This window comes from Ambystoma mexicanum, chromosome 10, assembly GCF_040938575.1.
Source record: "Ambystoma mexicanum isolate Mex_15411 chromosome 10, UKY_AmexF1_1, whole genome shotgun sequence".
Classification (NCBI taxonomy): Eukaryota; Metazoa; Chordata; class Amphibia; order Caudata; family Ambystomatidae; genus Ambystoma; species Ambystoma mexicanum.
In genome coordinates, this window is record NC_090932.1 from 27,873,709 (window position 1) to 27,897,197 (window position 23,489).

The 23,489-nt window shown below is 51.6% G+C and overlaps 1 protein-coding gene across 2 annotated transcripts in view; it reads right to left on the reverse strand.

The window, feature by feature from the left end:
- Positions 1–23,489, reverse strand: part of CCDC50 (coiled-coil domain containing 50) — a 411,626-nt gene that overhangs the window by 281,725 nt on the left and 106,412 nt on the right. The gene's annotated exons all lie outside the window — the stretch shown is intronic.

The following is a 23,489-nucleotide window of genomic DNA, read 5'->3' on the forward strand; positions in this document are numbered from 1 at the left end:
CAAACAGGTTGTGTAGCACTGCTTGGCAGACTCTGGCATCCTCCCTGGAATCCCAGTCTACACAGTAGAACTTTGTAAAGGTGTGCGTGGCCCTCCGCGTAGCAGCCCTGCAGATGTCCAACAGGGGCGCCCAAAACAGGAACACCATTGTCACAGCGATCGCTCTGGTGGAGTGGGCTCTCGGACAGCCGAGCAGCGGTCGGTTTGCCAACCGATAACAGTGCGTGATGCAGCCGGAGAGCCACCTTGAAATGGAAGCCTTGGACAAGGCCTTCCCATGGTTCACAGGACCAAAGTTCACGAAATTCTTCCGAAAACTGTTTGCGACATGTAGAACTTCAGGGCATTAGCAACGTCAAGCGAGTGCAAGGCCCCATCCATCGGCGACAAAGGTTTCGGGAAGAAACCAGGTAACACCAAAGGCTTGTTAAGGGGGAATATCGACAGAACTTCAGCATGAACGAGAGGTGCATACGCAGTTACGGTTGCTTGCAGGATAGGGCCGGGATCTCCCCTATATGTCTGGCAGAGGTGATTGCCACAAGAAAAGCAGTCCTCCACGAGAGAACTTGAGTGGGGCCTGATGCATAGGTTCGAAGTGGCCCCCCTCCCCCATGAGCCTCGTCAGAACCAGATTGATTTCTCACGCCAAGGCTGGTTCCTTCACTTGAGGGAAAGATCGAAAAAGTCCTTTGAGAAACTCCTTGACAAGTCTGTGGGACCAAAGCAAGGATCTTCCTGGGGATCTGGTGTAGTGGTAGATAGCTGCCAGATGCACCTTGATGCAGGAGTGTGCCAAACCAGCCTGTGCCAAGGATATCAAGTATGGGAGAATCTGTGGACCCGTGACCCGTAGAGAGGTAATCTTCTGCTACCGGCAAAACGTAGCAAAGCACTTACACTTATGGCTGTAGCACTTTAAGTTCGACGACCCCCTGGCCTTTGCGAGGACCTCCCTGAAGTCTGCTGGCAACTCATAACCTCCAGACTTAAGACTGCAGGAGCCAAGCCCTCAGGTTCAGCGATCCTGGGGCGTAATGAAGGATTGTACCTCCCTCTCTGGTGTGAAGATCCGAAACCACTGACAACTTGACTGGATGCGACGCCGACAGGCTGAGAAGATCCGGATACTAAATCTGCGTGGAGTATAATCTTGCATTGACACTGTCGAAGCGTGTTGATGACTCGTAGTAGAAGCTTGTATGGAGGAAATGCGTATAAAACAGCCATTCCAAGGGGAAAGACGTGTCCCCCCCGGGCTCCTCGGCTGGTGGAATCTGCTAACAAACTTCTGGCATTTGGAGTTTGTCACCGTCACAAACTGATCTGGGGTCTGCCCCATTTGACAAAAAGGTGGTCCACCCGATCCTGACGAAGCTCCCACTCATGAGAGGAGCGCAGTTTCCTGTAACGAGGGAGTCTGCAATGGTGTTCTTGACTCTCGCCAGATGAAGAGGGGCGCTGAACATACACTGTCCGACAGCCCAGTGCCAAAAGTCCTGCGCCTCCTTGGCGAGCGCCGAGGATAGAGTACCCCTCTGCTTCCTGGTTTAGAACATGGTGGTGGTGTGGTGGTGTGGTCCATGAAGATCCTCACCACCTTACATTTCAGAGACAGTAGGAATGACTTGAGGGCCCAGAACACTGCACATAGCTCCAGGATGTTGATATGCAGATCTTTCTCCTCCGGTAACCACAGGCCTCTTGCATGCAGATGTCCTGTATGCGCTCCCCAACCTTCCAGGGAGGCATCTGTGCTGATTGTCACCTGGTATGGTGGTATGGGGGTTGGGGGTTTTTCCTTCCGCTAACAGATTATTCACGTTGAAGGGCTTGTTCAGTACCTTCGCTTGGACCTCCTGACAGAAATTAGTGGCTTTCTTCCCGTCGACGACGTCCAATGCCAATGTGATGGCGTGATCCGACACCACCTCCACTTCCTGGAAGAGAGCAAGGGGTTCCATCTTCTTATGGTCGGGGAGGAACTCCAGGATCGGTCCTAGTTTGTACCAGAATTTACTGTCATACCTGGCCAGAATCGCCACCGCGTTGGCTGCCTTGATTGTGGACGCCGCGGTGTAAATCACCTTCTTCCCCATGACACCCATCCTTTTCCCCCTCGCTGTCCGGAGGAACTGAAGATGACAAAACGGGTTGGCTGACCGTTTCCTCGGGGCCACCGTCACCACAGAGTCCGGTGACGGTTGTGACCTCAAACACTTGGGTGCAGAGTCTGGCAGCCTATATTTCTTTTCCAGCCTATCCTGCTTGACTGTTGAAGAACGAGGGTTCTTCATGAGGGCTAGACCCTCTTCCCAAATATCATCCAGAAAGGGCACCGCCATGATAAGTCTTCCTCTTGGCCTCACGCCTTTAATGCAAGAAGCCCTCCTCCCTGGTTTCCTCAGGCATCAGCTAGAATAGCTCAGAGGCCCTGGCGATCATGGAGTGGAACGAACACACCTCAACCGGAGGGAAACCCTATGCAGGGCATACAAATGCAGCGATTTACCGTCCGCTGCAATGATGTCTTCGTCATTATCGGTTGTCGTGGCCGTATCTGTTCCCATACATGTGTCTGGGTCTGCTGGAGCCCGACATGGTGGAGGAGGGTGATATGGGGGCGTCAGATGACGCTTCCTCTTCTTCGGCGGAGGCTGATCGGAGACCTGGGGGCCACAGGTACCAGCTCCATTCTCATCTGGAGATCTGACGCCAAGGTATGTAGAGCCGATGGAATATCCAAGGAAATGTCTGTCGGCTGAGAAGGCAGAACAGGAAAACTAGGCCCTGCGCCGCCATCGTCCTCTTAATCATCCTTGTGAACCGTATGATATGATAGGTCATTTATAACGGGCTTAATACCCAGAGATTTCTAAGCGCGGACCGAACCCGTGTTGCTCCGTATCGTTTTGCTTCCAAGGTGAGCACGTTGCCCCCGAGCCATCTTCCTGAGACAAGTATGCAAGGACCCCTGATCTTAGTTGTGTCCATGGACGAGACTTCCATAGTTTGGGTGACGACCTGGGAGGGTTTATTCGGGGCCTCCTCTACCACACCCCCACCCCCATTTTTCCTCCCTGAGGGCTTTGACCGGGACCTGGGCCAGTTGGCGTGCCTGCAGATTTTGCCCAAGTCTCCGTGTTGGTGTTGTGCTTTGGGGGCAGGGACACTTACTGCGCCGTGGGAGCTACCCTCGATGGATCAGCGCCATATCGGGCGTGGTAGCAGTAGCTGTCGACTGAGTCGCCTTAGGGGTCTTTGCGACTGCTTGCGCTGTGCAGCCGCCTTCTCTCCATCCGCAGCTTCTCGGATTTCTCCCATAGCTTAGTCAGGATAGATGACTTCCTCTTTGAAGAGGAGCATGAAGGCGGGCTGGCAATGGAGGTGGAAGGTGTTGCTGATCAGGCCCTATCCACTTCGGGACCCGCTTCCACGGCGAACCTGGTGGACTCAGGCTTGCAGATCTTGGCCTTATCTTGGGCACCCACGGATGAGGTGCCCTCAAAGGACTTAGAAGACCGCTCGTCGGACCAGCCGGTCTTGGACGAGGCAGGACTCTGCTCGGAGCACAGGTCAGAGGCCTTGTTCGTGTTAAGCCATGCCGCCAGTCTACGATGCCTGTCCGTCATTTTCTTAGAAAACCCGAGGCATATCTCACACTCTACTTATTTATGGCCTGGGTGAAGACAGTAGAGGCATTGTAGGTGCTTGTCCTCCACAAACACATTTTGTAGCCCGCACTTGGTGAAGGGCCTGAAGAGGGACCTTCCTTCTTCTCCTACGTCATGGTCAGAAGGCGCAAAGTACGCCCAAGGCGACCTTCCAGAATCTTCGCCCTTTCGGGGCATTGAACTTCACTGACAACGGGTCCCCACTGCCCGGCAGATGAAGAAAAGAGCTCACATGCTCTTTGAAACAAAAAAAAAAAAGGAACTTTTTCTGTCGAAAAACACAAGAAAATATACAAATAGCTTGGAGAGCAACTCGAGGAATCCCAACACTGAAGCGTGCAGTAAAATATGAAGTTGGCTGCCAGAGGCTGGGTTTAGGCAGAGGACTGTCACTGGATGGGGGCAGTATGTCCCAGAAGACAGTGATTGGTATGGAGGAGAAATACTGTTTTTAAGTGAAACTTTTTTCTTTTACCAAGGATTTCCAGCCAAACGACATGGAATATTCAGGAGTATGTGAATCCATGCCAGACCACATCCTGGAGAACCTAAGATAGGTGGCTGGTATTACCCTACCTTTGAGACAATAGCAACTCCCAATCCTACAAATTGTACTGGTAAATGGCTGGTCGATTTTATTTGACCATCTAATATCACTGTTTTAACGATGATGAAATGATGACGGCAATTTTAATTTTGAGAAACCTTTGCATAACATAAGGCAACCACTGCCAGTTGTAAAAGAATGTCCGATTGCCAGATGGTTTTAATTTTATACTGCTTAAAATGATAATGTGTAATTTTGATGTTAAACTTGTAAAGGTTCTTTTAGAATCAAAACAAACAAATAATAAAAGCGTTGATATTGGTAGAACTGCTCTTCCAAACCGAACATCCAAGGAGTTATGTTTTGAGAAAGTGTGGAATGAGGATCAAGTTGCAGCATTGCAAATGTCCTGCACTGTTAGACCTCTCGGGAGAGCCAAAGTGGCTGCCCCTCCTCTAGTAGAATGAGCTCTTAGGTTCTCGGGCACATCTTGTTCCGCAATGGAGTAGCACTTCAAAATGCAAAGGATGCTCCAACATGAAAGTTTGTTTGGTTACGGCTTTTGAAGGCAAGCGTCCCCAGCCAGCACGATCCTCCCCGCAATGAGAGACAATGACTCACTCTCCCAAGTCGGGAATAAAGCCAAGACAGAGTGCGGGTGAGCTTAAATGGGAGTTTATCAATCAGAATAGGGCATGCAAAGAACTCTGCAAACTCCGAGAGCGCTCTGTCTGACAATAGCAAAGACAGGCGTATATAGTTACAAAAAACGTCATAAGAACCTACATACTATGGGGGGCACAAGTTCGATGGGATTGGGTGGCGATGACTAACTATAGGTGCTGCTGCGATGCAGTTGGCTTTGGCTGGAAGACGTCACTAGTCAGCCTCATGGGTTGGGCTGGGCCTGGCAGGTTGGCTGAGTTCATCCGGGCGGTGTTGTTGTGCCATCGCGGCCAGTGTCAGAGATGAATGTCGTTTCCTGACTTATTTGCCCTAGGCCATGCACACCGCAGTCATTCAGTCATTACAATATTATCTTCTTTAGTAAATCTTCCAATAGGTTATTCTACAGGTTAATGCAACACAGGAGGAATGCACCTTATGAAGGGTCTGATGGTCATTCGTCAGGGCATGGTTACCAGTGTCCTGTTGACCGGAGCCATAGATTGAGGGGCTAAGCTTCAGGGCATGGGACGGGCGGTACATGCCTCCCTGTCTTGTTAGATGTGGTTATAAATGTGCCGCTGTGTGTTGCCACAGTATTGGGGGTCCTGATTGCACAGGGCCATAAGTCTAAGATGATCCGGTTGGTTGTGGGGTTTACGAGGGGGCGCTTTTGGAAGTGTATGCTCAGGCAGAGGTTTACTGCTGTGCTGTAAATTATGCAGGTGGCGGGCGTTGGCCGTGGGTGCTGCGGAGAGGGCTACACATCTTTGAAGCGGCTCCAGTCTGGTTGGGGGAGGTGGAGCAGCGCGGCGCGGGCCTCTGCTCTCATGTTTGGCAGTCTTCGCAGGGTGGGAGTGGGAATGGCCTTGCACATATTCACAAAGGTATCTTCCTCGTGTGTTGCCGGCTTTTAGAGGTGAAAACATCACAATCATTTGAACACTTTATAATATTTGTTTGAATCACTTGAAAACATACATTTCACTTTGCTGGATGTGTCTCAATTATATCCAGTCTGAGCACCTTATTCGTACACTATGTTTTAACAATTACAGTATTTAGTTATATGCATATACATTTGCAGTAAGTGAGGTAGTAGTAAAGTTGGTGGTGTACCTAGAAAATGACCCGCCACCGTACGCGACGGTGGTGGCACATAAGGGGCTTAGACATACACGCATGACAAGTGCATTCTCGCACATCCTTTACATGAGCCCTCTGTATGGTTACATTCGTCTTCTTGTGTACTCTAGCAGCATTAGTTCAGTTATGGCGCGGGACCGCGGGGTGTACGGTTTTCAATGATACATATAGAGAATAGTCCCCCGGAATGCTTTTATCATTTGCACACACCTGCAGGGGTGTGGGTCCTTCATAGCTGGTGTCATGTAAACATGCGTTTCTTACAATCATTACACAATTTTACAGGTTTCTTTAGTAGAAGTAGTTTTATGGAAAGGATACACGTATTAAAAGTAGTTTTTGACATTCGTATTTGGGTATTTTTCTGCTTTCATCGGATGACCATTCTACAGATCTCCCCATCATCCAGGCCTCGCTGACCGGGTCATGCTGGGAGCAGTGATACACTGTGGACGGTGAAATGTTACAGTGTTAGTATCTTATGCTAGCTCATGTCCGTCCTGTTCGTGGGAACGGGTTCACAGCGGATCTGCCAGGGTGCTGTGGCGACAGGGATAATTGAAACTCTCCGAGGGTGGGGGCCGCGCTACAGTGCGCTGAGCTCACACCATCTTTGATAGACAAAATGGTTTCTGGGCCTAGCTAAATTCAATACGTGTGGGCAATGTCTTCAGCAGGTGAACCCTCCACCACCTGGGCCCGGGTGGTCTGAGGGGACGCTCAATGAGCCATGGCCCTCACCTGGGGAGGGGATGCAGGCAAGGAGGGTCTTTTGGACCACTCCTCCCCTACACTTTGCCTAGCCTATGGCTGGTATAACCAATAAACAATTGGTCATCTTGCCTGATATTTGCCATCCTAGAAATCTAGAAGCGAAGACCTTTTCGGGTCAAGCTTGTGTAACCTCTCTTCACCCTTAGAAGGGTGAGGAGGAGGATGAAAAGCTGTTAAAAGTTATCTTCCGTGTCAGCTGGAATTCAGACACCACCTTAGGAAGGAAGGAGGGAGGGAGGGAAGGATGAACCCTCAAAACTACCTTCCCCTTGTAGAATATAGTAAATGGCGATTTGCATGAAGCTTGTAGCTCACTCACCAGGTGAGCAGAAGTGATGGCTATCAAAAATATTGTTTTCAGGATTAATAACTCGAGGGGACAAGAATGGAGAGGTTCAAATGGAGCGCCCGTTAAAGTGGTTAATACCATGTTCAAATCCAAGGATAGCACCAGAAAGGGGACCAGTGAGGAAGTATTTGTCAGTCCTTTGAGGAATTGAATGACAATCAGCAACTTAAAGTAAGAGCCTTGCTCGGACCTGCGATTAAAAATTGATAACGCCAACGGGTATCCCTTGACGGTAGCAACCTGCAGCCCTTGATGGGCTAGGTGCAGCAACAAAAGGAAGCACTACAGGTATATTGCAAGTGAAAGGATAAATATCTAACTCTATACAAGTTGCAAAACTTGTTCCAACAGCAACAATCTAGTGCTTTTGCTGCTGGTCTTCTGGCCGAATGCAACACTTTCATCACGTCTTCTGGGAGGTTGCAATCTTTATATCTTAAACCTCTCAGAAACTAGGTGTGAAGGTTCCAAGGCCTCAGTCCTGGGTGAGGAAGACTGCCTACCTCTTGTGAGAGTAAATCTACTCTCTGGGGAAGACGGAATGGAGGCCAAATGGACATGTCTAGGTGGTCCCGGTACCACGTCCTCTTGGCTCAATCCGGAGCAATCAGAATCACTGCTTCCTAAATGTCCTTAATCTCCCGATGACATGAGCAATCACGGGGCCAGGTGGGAACGCGTACAGGAGTGGAAATTCCCAGTCCACTACAAACGCGTCCCCCAGAGCTCCACTCTGAGGTAATTGCCAGGAGAACAGTGATCGCACTTCCTGTTCATACTGGACGCGAACAGTTCCACTTGAAGATCTATAGAAGGACTTTGAGCAAAAAACCCACTTGTGGTAGATCTTGCTCTGCCTGCTCAGAGAGTCAGCAGTCTCGTTCTCTTCTCCGTCTAGGTGAACGGCTGATAGAAAGATCCCTTCTTGCAGTTCCCAGAACTATAGCTGCATTGATCCCTGCACAGTTTTAATGACCCTACCCCTCTTTTGTTGAAGAAATGCATGGTCACTGTGTTGTCTGCCATGATCAGGACGTGTTTCCCCTGTATTGATGGCAAAACCTTCATCAGCACCAGTCTGATTGCCCTCCACTCTAAAAGGTTTATGTGTAGTCATGATTCTGCAGGGGCCCAAAGACCACTGGTCATGAGTTCCCTAATGCGAGCTCCCCCTCCTTTGAGGGAAGCATCTGTGATTACAGTTATCTCTGGCCAGTGTTGCCAAAAAGATTTCCATTTCATCACATTCTCCTTGCAGGCCCACCACAGGAGATCCTGTAGGACCTTCCTTTGGACCTGAATAAGGTCTGTCATCCTCCCTGAGAATTGTGGTGATTGGGATCGGAGGGCCCAATGGAGGGACCTCATCCTTTGGCGGGCCTCCAACACCAGTAAAATGCAGGATGCCACAAGGCCCAGCAACCTCAAAAAGTCCAAAGCTGGCAGATATTCGACGTTCGGAAATCTCGTCACCATCTACAAGTTGTACTGAACCCTCAACTTGGGCGTCAAAGCCTGCCCTGAGGAAGAGTCAGGACCGCTCCAATGAATTGCAGCTTCTGTGAAGGCGTCACCTGGGACTTCTTGAAATTGAGGGAGAATCCCAGTTTATGGAGAGAGTGGCAGGTGCTGTGGAGTTGTTCCAGAGCCAGTTTGGAAGAACAAGCTCGGATCAGCCAATCGTCTAGGTAGGGATAGAGGAGAATCCCTCCCATCCGTAGATTAGCTGCCACCACCACCATTAACTTGGTGCAACCCTCAGGGCAGAGGGGTGCCCAAAAGGCAGTACTCAAAACAGATAGTGAGAACTGCCAATGGCAAATCTCAGGTATTTTCTGGGCTTGGGATGAATAGGCACATGAAAGTAAGCATCCTGAAGATCGAGTGACTCCATACAATCCTGGACCCGAAAGACCTGAAGGATCTGCAAAAGAGTGGCCATTTTGAACCAGTCTTTCCTGAAGAACTTGTTCAAGCGTCTCAAGTCCAAGATGGGTTGCAATCCTCTGTCTTTGTTGGGAACCAGAAAACTGGCAGAGTACTAACCCTGGTATTGTTCCGCTACACCCTTTCCACAGCACCTTTCTCCAAAAGGGAAATAATCTCCAGTAGTAGAAGAGGATCCTGTTCCTAAACAGATTGCTCACTTTAGACACAATCTGGGGTCCTTTGTAGAAATGGGAGACAGCACCCTTGCGACGCTGTCTTTAGAGCCCATGCATCTGAAGTAATGCAATGCCATTCTTGCAAATGCTGGGTCAACCTGACTCCCACCACTGTCCTGTGAGCAAAGTGCTCAGAGAGGTTTTGGGGCTGTGGCAGATGGCAGTGAGGAGGTGGCTGCCTCAGCAGATTTTCATCCATGGCCTATGGGGCACGTGAGAATCTACTTTGTCCTCTCTGGGTAGCTTGACCTCTTGCTCTTTTCCCAAAAGTGTAGCAATACCAAAAGGACAACCCTCTCCAAGCCTGCAAAGGCTAGTGTTGCTGTAGATGGGTGGCTGCCCCTAAAGATTGTGCAGTACAGTTGGGGGGGGGGGGCATGTCCAGGAGTTTTGATTGGACATCAGGGCAAATCCAGATTTGCGTAATCACCGCACTAGAACCCATACACCAGCTGACGCCGTCTGACACATCTAGGCCTGACTGAAGGGAATGGCAAGAAGCTTCCTTACCATTGTTGATGAGATTATTAAATCCATCTCTCCTCTCAACTTCAGGGATATTTTTTGCAGCCTGTGCAATAGTATTCCACGAGGTATAGGGGTATTTTAACATAGCACAAGATGCATTAATGGCTTTTAAAGCCATGCTTCCAGCAAAGTATACTCTTTTTGCCAGAACATCATACTTTTTACTGTGCCTGTCTGGTGGGGATGGTCGGATAAGCCGCAACCTTCGAAGTGGAGGTAGCTGCTTGCACCACCAAATTCTCTGATGTTAGATGCCTTGAAAGTAAGTCAAGGTCCAGAAAAGGTCTGTATTTCTTCACCGGCTCCAGGTTTACAAGGAGAGAAGTGTCATGTTTCTGCCATTTCTCTAGGATTGGGTTTGTTAATGCTGAATGAAAAGGCAGCACAGGCTAAATGGGAGAACCTTTGTCCAGGATGTCTGCAAGGTCACTGAGTTATGTTCTTTGCAGGAAGCCCCAAACCCAAATACTCCATTAACCTGTGTTGTGGCTGAGAGGGGACGGCCCCTTTAAGAAAGGAGAACGGGACAGGGTGCGAGGCAACCGAAGCAGGGAGGGAGAAAGGGGTGGGGCGAAGGGACGGTTGGCAGTTGGTGTGAGGGAAAATAAAGGAGTAAGACGTGACAGCCCGCCTTGCGTCGTCATATATATATTATATATATATATATATAGTAAAACCATAATACCCTGTTCAAGAATGTTCTATAGGCCGCATTACGTTGTGCATTCACATATGGATTATCAAATTCAACCTCATGAGAAGTATCTAGACAACTGGCTTTCTTCAGGCAAGTAGCTAGGTCTTCTAGAAGAGATTGATGGAGATCAACTCTTCTGGAATATTAGGTGTTCTGAAACATTCATACCCAAAAAGGTATAATGTAGTCTTCCACCCAGTCTTCCTCAAAAATGGAATACAACGATCTGACGAAATCTTTCTTCAACTGAGGTTTAAAACTCAAAGTCGGATCCGAGGTCAAAGTCAAAGGGGCCTTCAACGAGGACGAGACAGGAGCCTTTAGCTTTCATGTTGCCTCAGTGGTCGACACGATCGATGCTACTCGAGACAACATCCCGGAGGCCTTCTGACTCTGGCTTTTGGGTGCACGAGACAAAGCGGTATTCGATTGCCTTGCAGTCTTCAAAGGAGGCTAGTGATCCCACTGCATCTTCCGCTTTCGAGGGACCAAGAGAGGCCGCCTTCGAAAATATGTCAATTTTTGACAGAACTTTTCCCATGCAGCCACCGAGGTGGTCTTATCGGGAAAACTAAGCTGGCCGCTTGTCAGGAGATGAGTCGGAAGATGAAGAGAGATGGAACAAGTTACTTCCCTGTAACCGTTGTTCTCCAGCATGGGTCTGGCATGGATTCACATGATCATGAATATTCCCAGTCATCAGGCTGGGAATCCTCGGTAAAGAAAAAATCAGTATCAGTTTCGTTTCTGATCTGTCTTTCGTAGTAGTAACCAATCACTGATCTCTGCATCATACTGACCACAGCCAATGACTGCCCTCTACCTAAGCCCCGCCTCTGGCAGCCATCTTCAGATTTGGTAGCACGTCAAGTGGCAGTATGACCAAGTGAAGAGCCGCAGAGGGGTAGGCGGGAGGGTTCGCATGTGAATCCATGCCAGACCCATGCTGGAGAACAACAGTTACAGGTAAGTAACTTGTTCCTTCTCCAGCATGGGGTCTGGCATGGATTCACATGCTCATGGATAAAGAATACATAGCAGTACACACATGCACAACCACGGGAGGTGGCAAAGGCTCAACATTAAGCATTACATCAAACTCAACATTAAGCAATTCTTACCTCCTCACCAGGCTCACCTTAGGCGAACAGATTGCGCAGCACTGCTTGGCCGACCCTGGACTCCTCCCTGGAATCCCGATCGACGCAGTAGAATTTCGTGAAGGTGTGAGTCGACCTCCACGTAGCAGTCCTGCAGATGTCCAGCAAGGGCACACCAGATAGGAACGCCGTGGTAGCTGCGATCGCTCTGGTGGAATGGGCTCTCGGACGGCCAGGCAGCGGTCGGTTTGCCAACCGATGACAGTACATGATACAGCCGGAGAGCCATCTGGAAATGGAAGCCTTCGAGAGAGCCTTCACCTGATTGACAGGTCCAAAGTTCAAAGAGTTGTGACGTCTTCCGAAAACACTTTGTGCGGTCCATGTAGAACTTCAGCGCTCTAGCCACATCCAGCGAGTGCAAAGTCCTTTCAGCCGGCGACGGGAATTAAACAGGCAACACCAAGGGTTCGTTGAGGTGGAAGTCCGACGGCACCTTGGGCATGAAGGAGGGGTGCGTCCTGAGCACTACCTTCGTGTCGTGAAAAGTCAAGTACGGGGCCTTGCAGGAAAGGGCCTGGATCTCTCCCACCCGTCGTGCGGAGGTGATGGCCAAAAGAAACGCTGTTTTCCACGACAAGAACTTCAACGGAGCCGAGTGCAGAGGCTCGAACAGAGGTCCCATGAGCTTGGTCAGCACCACGTTGAGCTCCCACACCGGGGCCGGGGCCTTCACCGGCGGGAACAATCTGAGCAGTCCCTTCATGAACTCTTTCACCAGACGATGAGACCACAAAGACGTCCGCCCCGTGGTTCTGGTGTATCGGGAGATCGCAGCAAGATGAATCTTGATGGACGCGTGCGCCAGTCCAGCTTTGGCCAGCGTCAGTAGGTACGGCAGTACTTGGGGAGCCGTAATCCGTAGAGGGTTAATCTTCTGTGCGTGGCACCAGACAGAGAACCTCTTCCATTTGTGTCCGTAGCATTTAAGAGTTGAGGACGCCCTGGCCTTTGCAAGAACCTCTCTGCAGTCGGCCGGTATGTCGTATCCTCCAAACTCTAACGCTGCAGGAGCTAGGCCAGCAAGTTCAGCGACTTTGGGTCGTGATGGAGGATGGCGCCTCCTTCCCTGGAGAGAAGATCCGCGTCCACTGGCAGCTTGATTGACGGGGACGCTGACAAGTCCAGAAGGTCCGGGAACCAGATCTGCCTCGGCCACGCAGGTGCGACAAGGATCATCCTGCACCGGGACCTCTTGAGCTGGTTGATGAGCCGGATCAGCAATGGCAATGGAGGGAACGCGTATAGAAACAGGCCCTCCCAGGGGAGCGAGAAAGCATCGCCCATGCTCCTCGGCTGGGGAAACCTGCTGGCGAACCTCCGGCACTTGGAGTTCGTCGCCGTCGCAAACAGATCGATCTGGGGTGTGCCCCACCGTCGGAAGAGGAGGTCCACTAGATCCTGTCGTAGTTCCCACTCGTGGCACAAGTGCAGCTCCCTGCTGAGTGAGTCGGTGATGGTGTTTTTTATCCCTGCCAGATGAAACGGAACCAGAAACATCCCTTGGGCGACGGCCCAATGCCACACATCCTGCGCCTCCATGGACAGGGCTGGGGACCTGGTTCCGCCCTGTTTCCTGATGTAGAACATGGTGGTGGTGTCGGTGAAGATCCTCACCACCTTGCCCTTGAGGGACGGAAGAAAGGACCCGAGGGCCCAAAACACTGCACGGAGCTCCAGGACGTTGATATGGAGGGACTTCTCCGTTGGGAGCCAAAGGCCTCTCGCGTGCAGATTTTCGGTGTGCGCTCCCCACCCTTCCAGGGAGGCATCCGTGGTCACTGTCTCCTGGTGGCCGGGGGTCTGGAAGTCCATGCCCGCCGTCAGATGCGCGCGGGTACCCCACCAACGGATCGCTCGTCGGAAACTCTCGTCGAGTGTGATCCTCTCCTCGAAGCTGCCCGTCGTCTGGATCCAGCGCGCGTCCAGGAACTCCTGCAACGGGCGCATCCGGAGCCTGCACAGGCGGATGAGGTAAATGCAAGCAGACATCATTCCGAGGAGGGACTTGATGGACCTCACTCTGGCCGCGTCCGCAACCAGCATCCGCTACACCTTGCCCAAGATGGCCTTCGTCCTTTCCTCCGACGGAGAGGCCAGAAGCGACACTGTGTCGAGCTTCCCTCCCAGAAACAGTGCGTCTTGCGCGGGCACCAGGTGGGACTTGGTGTAGTTTATGGAGAATCCCAGGTCCGTGAGAAGTTGGACGGTCCTTGCCGTGTGTTCCACGGCAAGCTCCTTAGTCTTCGCTCGGATGAGCTAGCCGTCCAGGTAGGGGTAGACGTGGATCCCCTCTCGGCGCAGCTGCGCCGCCACCGGTGCGAGGCACTTGGTGAACACCCTGGGTGCCGACCTCAGTCCGAAGGGAAGGGCTCTGAACTGATAGTGACGCCCTTGGACCACGAACCTGAGAAACTTTCGGGGTCCCTTTAGGATGGGAATATGGAAGTAGGCATCCTCCAAATCCAACGACGACAGGAAATCGCCCTCCTCCAGCTGACCCAGGACGTGTTGGAGGGCGACCATCCGGAACTTCTGTGCCTTGATGAATTTGTTCAGTCGTCGTAGGTCCAGGATGGGACGCCATCCTCCCGTCTTCTTCTTCACGAGGAAGTATCTTGAGTAAACTCCGGAGCCCCGAAGTCTCTTTGGGACGAGCTCGATGGCGCCCTTCTTGAGCATCGCCTTTACCTCCAAGAGAAGTTGAAGGACGTGATGTTCTCTCCTGGCCACAGGGGGGACGCGCGGGCACCTCTTTAGAAACTCGAGCGCGTGACCCTGAGCTAGGGCGTCCAGCACCCAACGGTCAGTGGAGATGGACTCCCACACGCTGACTAAGCTCACAAGCCGGCCTCCCACCGGGGTGCTTCAGTGGGGGCATGACCCCACGGCCGGTTCAGACCTGCTTCGACGAGGCTTTGCCGCCTTGTCCTCCTTGGCGACGACGGCGGGGTCCGCCCGACTTGCCTCGTCCACTGTAAGCTTACAGCGACGACGAACGGGCCGCTTGACGGTAGGTGGAAAATCCGCCGCCGGAACCTTTGGAGGCACCCTGTTTGCCTCCGCCGCTCCGAAAGGGCGGCCGCCGTTGCTGGAGAACCCCAACAGCCCGGGCCGTCTCCGTGTCTGCCTTGATGGCTTGAAGGGAATCGTCCACTGTTTTCCCAAACAGGTTGTTTCCGTCGAACGGCATGTCCAAGACTCTGGTCTGCACGTGCTGACGGAAGTCAGTAGCCTTGAGCCATCCACGCCGCCTAAGGCACACGCCGTTGCCCAACTGGCGAAATCCAGTGTCAGCGATGTCCGTCGCAATCGTAATGGTGTGGTCCGACGCCACCTCTCCTTCCTGCAAGATCTCTAGGGCTTCCGCCCTCTTGTCGTCCGGTAGGAAGTCCAGCAGGGGGGCCAGTTTGTACCACAACTCCCTGTCGTTGCGGGCTACGATAGCCAAGGCGTTGGCCGCCTTAATCATCGTCGCTGCAGACGAGATGACTCTGCGTCCCATCGTATCTAATTTCTTTCTCTCGCCGTCCGGCGGGGAGGTCGACGTAGAGGCCGCGCCCCCCCCCCCCCGCTTTCTTCCTGGCCGCCGCGAAGACGACCGAGTCCGGGGTCGGCTGTGCCAGAAGGCACAAGGGGGCCGCGTCCGGGACCCGGTACTTCTCGTACCGATCCCTTCTAGCCGGCGTTATGGATGGGTTCTTAAGGAGGGCGAGGCCCTCATCCCAAATATCGTCCAGTAGAGGTACAGAGAGGACCGCCTTCCTCTTGGCCTCGCGCCGTTGATAAAGGAAACCTTCCTTCTTCTCTTCCAGGCAGAGCTGGAAAAGCTCGGATGCCCTGGCGATCATGGAGTGAAACGATCCAATCTCGTCGGGCGGGGAAGCCCGGGTGGGAGGTGACGACGGCAGATCCTCGTCGTAAACCTCGTCGTCCGTACCCGTCGCGGCCGTGTCAGTCACCGTATCATCCCCACGAGTCCTCGACGGGGAGGAGGGCTGAACAGGGCGCGATGGCTGAAAAGGAGGTGGAGGATGAATCCTTCTTCTCTTAGGGAGGAGGGCTCCCAGAAGGGCCTGGCTCCGGGTCCCCCGTCGGGAGCGGTTCCTCCGCTGGTAGTAACGGCAGTCTCGTCCTCATCTCCGAGCATAAGGACTGTATAGCCAACAAAATGGCCGCCGAGTTGTCTTGCGGCACTGGTTGAGGGGAGTCCGACGAGCGGTCAGGGGCCCCGTCGGCACCCTCGACATTATCGTTGTCTCCTACGTCGGGGTCCCTCCCGACGGGCTGGTCTTCTTCCACGCCAACGCCATGGCTTAAGACTTCGATCAGCTCTTCCTCAGAAGTTGAGGCCGAATCCACGACAACCTCCTGCCCCCCCCCTTTTTCTTCTCCGTCAGAGGTTTTACGGGAGACCTGTCGATGGGCATAAAAGAGGACTCCCTCTGCGGTGGCAGGGAGACTCTGAGCTCCGAGGTAGCCACCACTGGTGTAGCCTCCACAGGCTGAGCCAGGGCCGCCGCGACTGTCTCGATAGAGGCCTTGGCCGGATGGATTAAGGCTTTCACCACCTTCGGTGCGCTCACCGCCTTTTCCTGGGGGGGGGGGGGTCACTGCCTCGCTCCCCCTCCGATGGGGCCTTCGTGCTCGACCGGGGTCTCTCCAGGAGCTTCGCCGGGTGCTCGGCCTTCCTCTTACCCGAACCAGAGCGTTGGCTCGTGGTTGATGGCGCCGGGGAGGATGCGCCCTGCCTGGCGCCCGTAGATCCCGACCGTTCGGTGCTCCCGGTGCCAGCGGACTCGCGGTGCTTGGCCTTGTGTTGGACCCCCGTCGCCGGGGCGTCCTCAAAGGTCTTAGAATACCGCTCGGACTTCTTCTTCGAGACGTTGATGGCGGTCCTTCATGGTCCGCTCCGACATATTGCCGCAAAACGCACAGTCCTACTCCACGTGCGTCTTGTCCTCATGTAGGCAGTAAAGACAAAGGGAGTGTTCGTCCTCCTTAAAGACATTCTGAAGCTGGCATCCAGGGCAGACCCTGAACAGCTTTCCGGACGTCGAGCTTCCCTTCTCCTGGGCCATGTCCGAGATGGGCCTGAGAAACTTCTGGAGTCCTCCAAAAGCGTGGCTCGACGAAATCTTCACCCTTGAGGGGCGTAGACGAATCCGACACGGGTCCCCGTTGATCGGATGAAGAAACGGTGGAGCTTGAGGCTCTTTTGACCGAAAAATAGAAGTTTTTTGAGAAAAAACGTGAAAAAATAGCACTAACGCTCGAGAGCAATAGCACGAGGATCCCAACACTTGAACGTGCGGTAAAAATCTGAAGATGGCTGCCAGAGGCGGGGCTTAGGTAGAGGGCAGTCATTGGCTGTGGTCAGTATGACGCAGAGATCAGTGATTGGTTACTACTACGAAAGACAGATCAGAAATGAAACTGTTACTGATTTTTTCTTTACCGAGGATTCACAGCCTGACAGGGAATATTCATGAGCATGTGAATCCATGCCAGACCCCATGCTGGAGAAGATGTTGTTTCTACTACTTCTTTAGCGCCAACGAAGAGTGGTGGAGTCGCTCCTGGATCTCGATCGCTTATCATGTTTAATGTTTGGGCCTTACTGGAGACTTGTCTCCGGTAGAACTTCTACTCCTTCAAAAGGAAAATCTTCCAAATGCCCAATTTGCATTACTCTCTTTCTGGGCAAACTCCTGGAAAAGTTGGCCATCTCAGCTAAACCTTCATTCCAATTCTGTTGGCTGTCTCCATGACCACCAGTCTGGCTTCAGAGCTGCCAGAAGCACGGAAACTGCTCTCCTGAACATCCGTGAAGATCTGCTCTCCAAACTTGACTCTAACATTCCCTCTGTCCTCATCGATCTCTCATCTGCATTTGACACGGTCAATCATACCATCCTGCTCAACCATCTCCGCGAAAACCTGGGTATCACCGATCAGGCTCTGGCCTGGCTGACCTCTTTCCTCCCTGATGAACCCTCCAAGGTCCAACTTGGATCCTTCCTATCATCCATCTTCCTCTCTACCTGTGGTGTTCCCCAGGGGTCTAACCTCTCGCCCTGACTTTTCAACCAATACCTGGCAACTCTCGCCCACTGCATTGCCATTTTCTGCTCACATTTCCAGTGCTACGCTGACAACACTCATTTTCAGGATGCCCTCGGCCACCTCCTCTCCCTCTCATCTCTGATTGCCTAACTGCCATTCAAGATTGGTGTGCCGCTAGTGATCTTTGTCTGAATGCCAGCAAGACGGAGATCCTCCTCATCGGCACACCTTCACCATCCTTTCCCCTTACTCTCTGGCCGGCTTCCTTTGGCCCTCCTCCTACCCCCACCTGCAAGGCCAAGAACCTTGGGGTCATCTTTGACTCCACACTTTCCTTCTCCACCCACATCTCTGAGGTCTCTAAAAAGTCAAACTTCCTACTGCACCTCCTCAGAGGTACTCTGCCTTTCGTCTCCTTCCTCCAGAAGCTCATGGTATCCCAAGCTCCACTTCTCTCTAGGTTGGAATATTGTAACAACCACTTTCTCAATCTACCTCCCTCTACTCTCCGCCCACTGCAACTAATCCAGAACAGGACTGCGAGACTTGTCCTTGGCCTCAAGCAGTGGGATCGTATCTCTCCAGCTCTGAAATCTCTCCATTTGCTCGCAGTGGATGCAACGATTAAAATCAAAACCCTCTGCATTGTCCACAAGGCTTTCTGGGGCCTGGGTACAAAATACCTTCAGCTATCCCTCCGCAAATAACTCCCCTCTCAAGCTCTTCACTCCTCTACCTCTAACTCCCTCGAGGTCAGTCGTTTTTCAAAGAAACTAGCTGGAGGTAGATCTGTCTTCAGCTGGGGCCTCCCCCTGGAACAGCCTCCCAGCCAGTCTAAAACGTGAGGAGAACCATCTCTGGTTCCTGAAGCACCTCAAGACCTTCCTCTTTTCTTCTGCATTCGCTCCCCCTCTCCCCTGCTGATCTGTTCTCTCTTGGCACCGTGCACCTGGCTATCCTCTGTCCTCCGGGCCCAGGTACCTGCTCACCCTGCCACCCTACCACACTGTCGCACTGCCTCCGGGCCACCACTTGCACTGGGGTCTGTATCTGTACCCATAGAGCCCCCCTCACCCTTTTTCTTCCTGAACTTATCAGACCTACCCTATCTGCTGCCTTAAACCTAGCACTTGCAAATTGGTGGTTGCACTACCACTGTTTGTTGCCCTTATTTATTTTTTATCTGTTTCTCCTCTGCTTTGCACTTTCCACTTCTCCCCCCTTCCATGCACTTTTCCCCTCCCCCTCTCCCATGCACTTGCGCGTTCTCAATGTCACTGGGCCTAGTAAGATCGCTGTTTTGTTCTCCCCTGTTCCCCTCCCTTGCCTTGTCACGCTCTGAAACACTTGTGTACGAGCACGATAGAAATAATATATGAACATCAAAAAAGGTAGAAGATGGAGACTTTAAAACTGACCGGCATAGGTTCTGTCCACACCTGTATCAAAGACACTTGGGTAACCCCACTACTCAAGAAACCCTTACTTGATCTGATCCCTCCCTACCAGCCAACTACCTTCCATCCCAACAGCACAGTCCCTTTGCTCCTCGAAATACTGGATCGCACTGCATACACCTAAATCCAACTCTTCCTTGAACAGCATAACCTACTCAGCTACCGCCAGTCAGGTTTTAGGCCCAGATAGTCCCAAAAAAGCGTTCCTTGATCTTAAGATGAAACTTGACCGTACCCATGACTCAAGCAATCCCACCATCCTGCTCCTCCTTATTTCATTTATTACATTTGTTATTGATCTTCGGCCGCAATTCGACCTGGTTGACCATGACATCCTCTTCCAGCACCTTACTACAAAGTTCTACTTCTCTCCGTTGGCAGCATTCAGGCTAAAATCTTTCCTGAGTGAACGTACATCCAGAATCTCTGTTGGAGAAGCTGCTGCTGATCCTATTCCTGTGCCGTTTGGTGTCCCGCAAGGCCCCTGCATTTCTCACACTCTACAACTTCTACACCAAACACCTTTTTAATCCTCTAGACCACGGGTGCACAACATACGGCCCGCGGGCCAGTTGCGGCCCGCCATGCCCTTTTGACCGGCCCGCGAGGCACAAAGACTTTCCTAATGGAGGGCGGCCCGCAAGCAGCATCGGCCGCCCTCCATTAGGAAAGTCTTTGTTGTCTTCCGGGCCGGTGAAAACACTGGCCCTCATTGGCTCAGCACACACGCATCATGTCGCTCCTACGAGCCACGTAATGCATGTGTGCTGCACCAATGGAGGGCCAGCACTACGGCTGGCGTGGTCCATAAGGCTTGATGCCGGAAGGCATTTCAGCCTTGGACCACGCCAGTCGTAGTAAGATTCCAGCGTTCCAGCTTACCTGCCTTCCAGCACATCTCCGGTAAGTGCTCTGTTTGAGTTTGTGTGTCGGGTTTGTTTTGCTTTATGTTTGTGTGTGTATGTTGAGATGCGGGGGTGGAGGGGGGGTGTGTCGGATGTGTATGAATGTTTGTGTTTGAATGTATTTTGTGTGTATGTTGAGATGCGGGGGTGGGGGGTGTGTCAGATGTGTATGAATGTTTGTGTTTGAATGTATTTTGTGTGTATGTTGAGATGCGGGGGTGGGGGGGGTGTCGGATGTGTATGAATGTTTGTGTTTGAATGTATTTTGTGTGTAAGTTGAGATGCGGGGGTGGGGGGGTGGGGGGGTGTGTCGGATGTGTATGAATGTATTTGAATGTATTTTGTGTGTATGTTGAGATGTGGCGGGGTGTGTGAATGTGTGTATTTGAAGGTATTTTGTGTGTATGTTGAGATGCGGGGGTGGGGGGGTGTCGGATGTGTATGAATGTTTTGATTTGAATGTTTTTTGTGTGCTGAGTTGGGGGGTGGGGGTTCGGGTCTGTATGGGTGCATGTTTGTGTGTGCTGAGTTGGGGGTGGGGGTTCGGGTCAGTATGGGTGCATGTTTGTGTGTGCTGAGTTGGGGGGTGGGGGGTTCGGGTCCGTATGGGTGCATGTTTGTGTGTGTGCTGAGTTGGGGGGGGTGGGGGGTTCGGGTCTGTATGGGTGCATGTTTGTGTGCTGGGGTGGGGGTTCGGGTCTGTATGGGTGCATGTTTGTGTGTGTGCTGAGTTGGGGGTTTGGTTGGGGGTGAGGGGGCCATGGGGCATAGTGTTTGGTTGGGGGTGAGGGGGCCATGGGGAATAATGTTTGGTTGGGGGTGAGGGGGCCATGGGGCATAATGTTTGGTTGGGGGTGAGGGGGCCATGGGGCATAATGTTTGGTTGAGGGTGAGGGGACCATGGGGCATAGTGTTTGGTTGGGGGGAGGGGGCCATGGGGCATAGTGTTTGGTTGGGGGTGAGGGGGACATGGGGCATAGTGTATCTAGGGTCAATAAAATATATATAAGTTAATTAAACAGGCGAGATACAATAACTACATAGAAATAAATTATAACAATGGGAAATGTGTAGTACAAAATGTAAGTTTGAAATGCAAATAAAAATCGTTACCCCTCAAAAACATTCTTTTTCCATGTGTTTAGTACAAATTGGGGGTTTAAAAAGCCTCCTGCCACGCCCCGCCTACCGCCCGCCCACATTTACTTTTCGGCCCACTATAGCCCTCATGTAAGGTACTTTCGGCCCTCTGTCAAAATCAGTTGTGCACCCCTGCTCTAGACAATCTCAGCATCTCCTACACCAACTTCGCAGACGACACCCAGATCCACTTGCCCATCTCTGGCAACTATATACAAGACGTCACATCTGTTAGCCCGATGTATAGCAACATTCAACATTGGATGGCTAACCACCACCTCTGCCTCTGATCGAAGGCTCCCCCAACCAACTGAATAACCCGTCCACTGCCTTTACCATTAATGGCATTCCCATCCCAGTCTTAAAACGCATAAAATCAATCTCTGGCGGTCTACCTGGACATGGAACTTAAAATGTCCAAACATGTCAAGGCCTTAGCAGCCTCCACAGTCAGACTCCTCAATCTCAGTAGACATCTCCCATCTCCCAAAAACTGCCCGACGCTTGCCAGAGCAATCATAGGCAGTAAACTTGAGTATTGCAACACCCTTCTCGTAGGTACTTCTGCTAAGAACCTATCCAAATTACAACTGCTACAAAACAATGCACTCGGAGCAGCCCGGGGCCTAAATCGTTCTGATCACATTTCGAATGCTAGGCGTAAAGCCCACTAGCTGCACATTAAAGCCAGGATTGAATTCACATTCCTAACCATTACTCACTGTTGTATCCATAACGTGGCACCAAAGTACCTCAACCATCGCATCTCCAGGAAGACCAATGCTTGACCACTGCGCTCCTCATTTCTCCCTCTCCAAGACACAAAAACAAGCGTGCTGGTGGGACCAGCTTCACTGTTACTGCCCAACCCTATGGAACCTTCTCCCACCGGTTATCAAAGATGAACCTTCCTACCAAGTCTTAAGGAAACGTCTAAAAACCTGGCTGTTCAATAAAAATGGCTGACACAGTCTGTGGATGCAGAACAAATCGACTGATGGCTCTCCTATCCTTGAACCATGTCTCATTGATCAGGGCCTCCCCTGCACTTCTCTTCTCCTGCACTATACCTGCTGTGTACAAGTGCGTGATAACCCTGGGTCTGGGCACTACATATATAACATGAATAAATAGGTAGATTTTCAGAGGAAAGAGGTTCTCTTCCATGACCACTGGAGCAGATAAGCACTGTAATGTGGGAAGCTATTCAAGACTACCACGCAGTGTTTCACCTTTTGAGGATGGTTTCTTTCCGGTTAGTTAACAGGCGTCCTTCAAAGAGGAATGGTCTATTCCTGTCTGTAGCCACAGTGTCAGACTGCGTGTAAACAGGCTCGGCAAAGTGGGGACTGGAAGGAATACCCCTCGGTAGGAAAAGCGGGTTCTGGCACCAAAAGCACTGGTATGAGCATAAAAAAAGGCAGCCAAGGGTAGCACCGAGGCTTAAGTAGGTCGAAGGAAGCAGGATTGGAGGTGGCAGTTTAAGGCAGATGCAAGGAAAACAAAGTAGGAAGGAGAAGAGTACCACTCGTGTCTTACCCGCTAGGAGAACAGGGTTGCAACGCACTGGTTTGGTGCAACTTCGGAAGGTAAATAGAAAGCGTGGGCAGCCACTTGGGAAAGAACAGGCCAGCAAGCGTGCAATCCAGCAGTAACGTGATGGCAAACCAGCACTGACCCTCGACAGAGATCACTGGTGCGCTGTGACCGCTATACCATGCATCAACTAGTGCAAGTTTATTGTATATTGTATTAGACCTTTAAAGCCTTTTCTGAAACTAAACAAAATAGAAAACACACACTATTGCTGGGAAATATTAAGTTGTCCCTCGCAAGCAGCACAGTTTAATCTGCTGAGAAAGTTGGGTCACTCCTGTGAATGCCATATGGTACACTAGGCGTCTGTGATACAAAGAGCTGCGATTTTGGTGAATGTGTGCGTTCCCACCTGGTCTTCTGCGATTTCAGGAGAAACAGATCCAACACTAGGGGAGGCCGCAAAACATACTCTAGCCATCGGCATATAAATTGTGGAGGCATGCGACTTGATCCCCCGCCTCTTGACTAGGGGAACCCAAGATTCACATTTGCTTTCTTCCAAAGGGTGTATATTTTACCAATGACAAAATGTATCCAGGAATATGTAAAGCATGCAAAGAAACAGTCCAGAGAGCGGGCATGTATTATAATGTACATAATCCAATCATTGGCAATG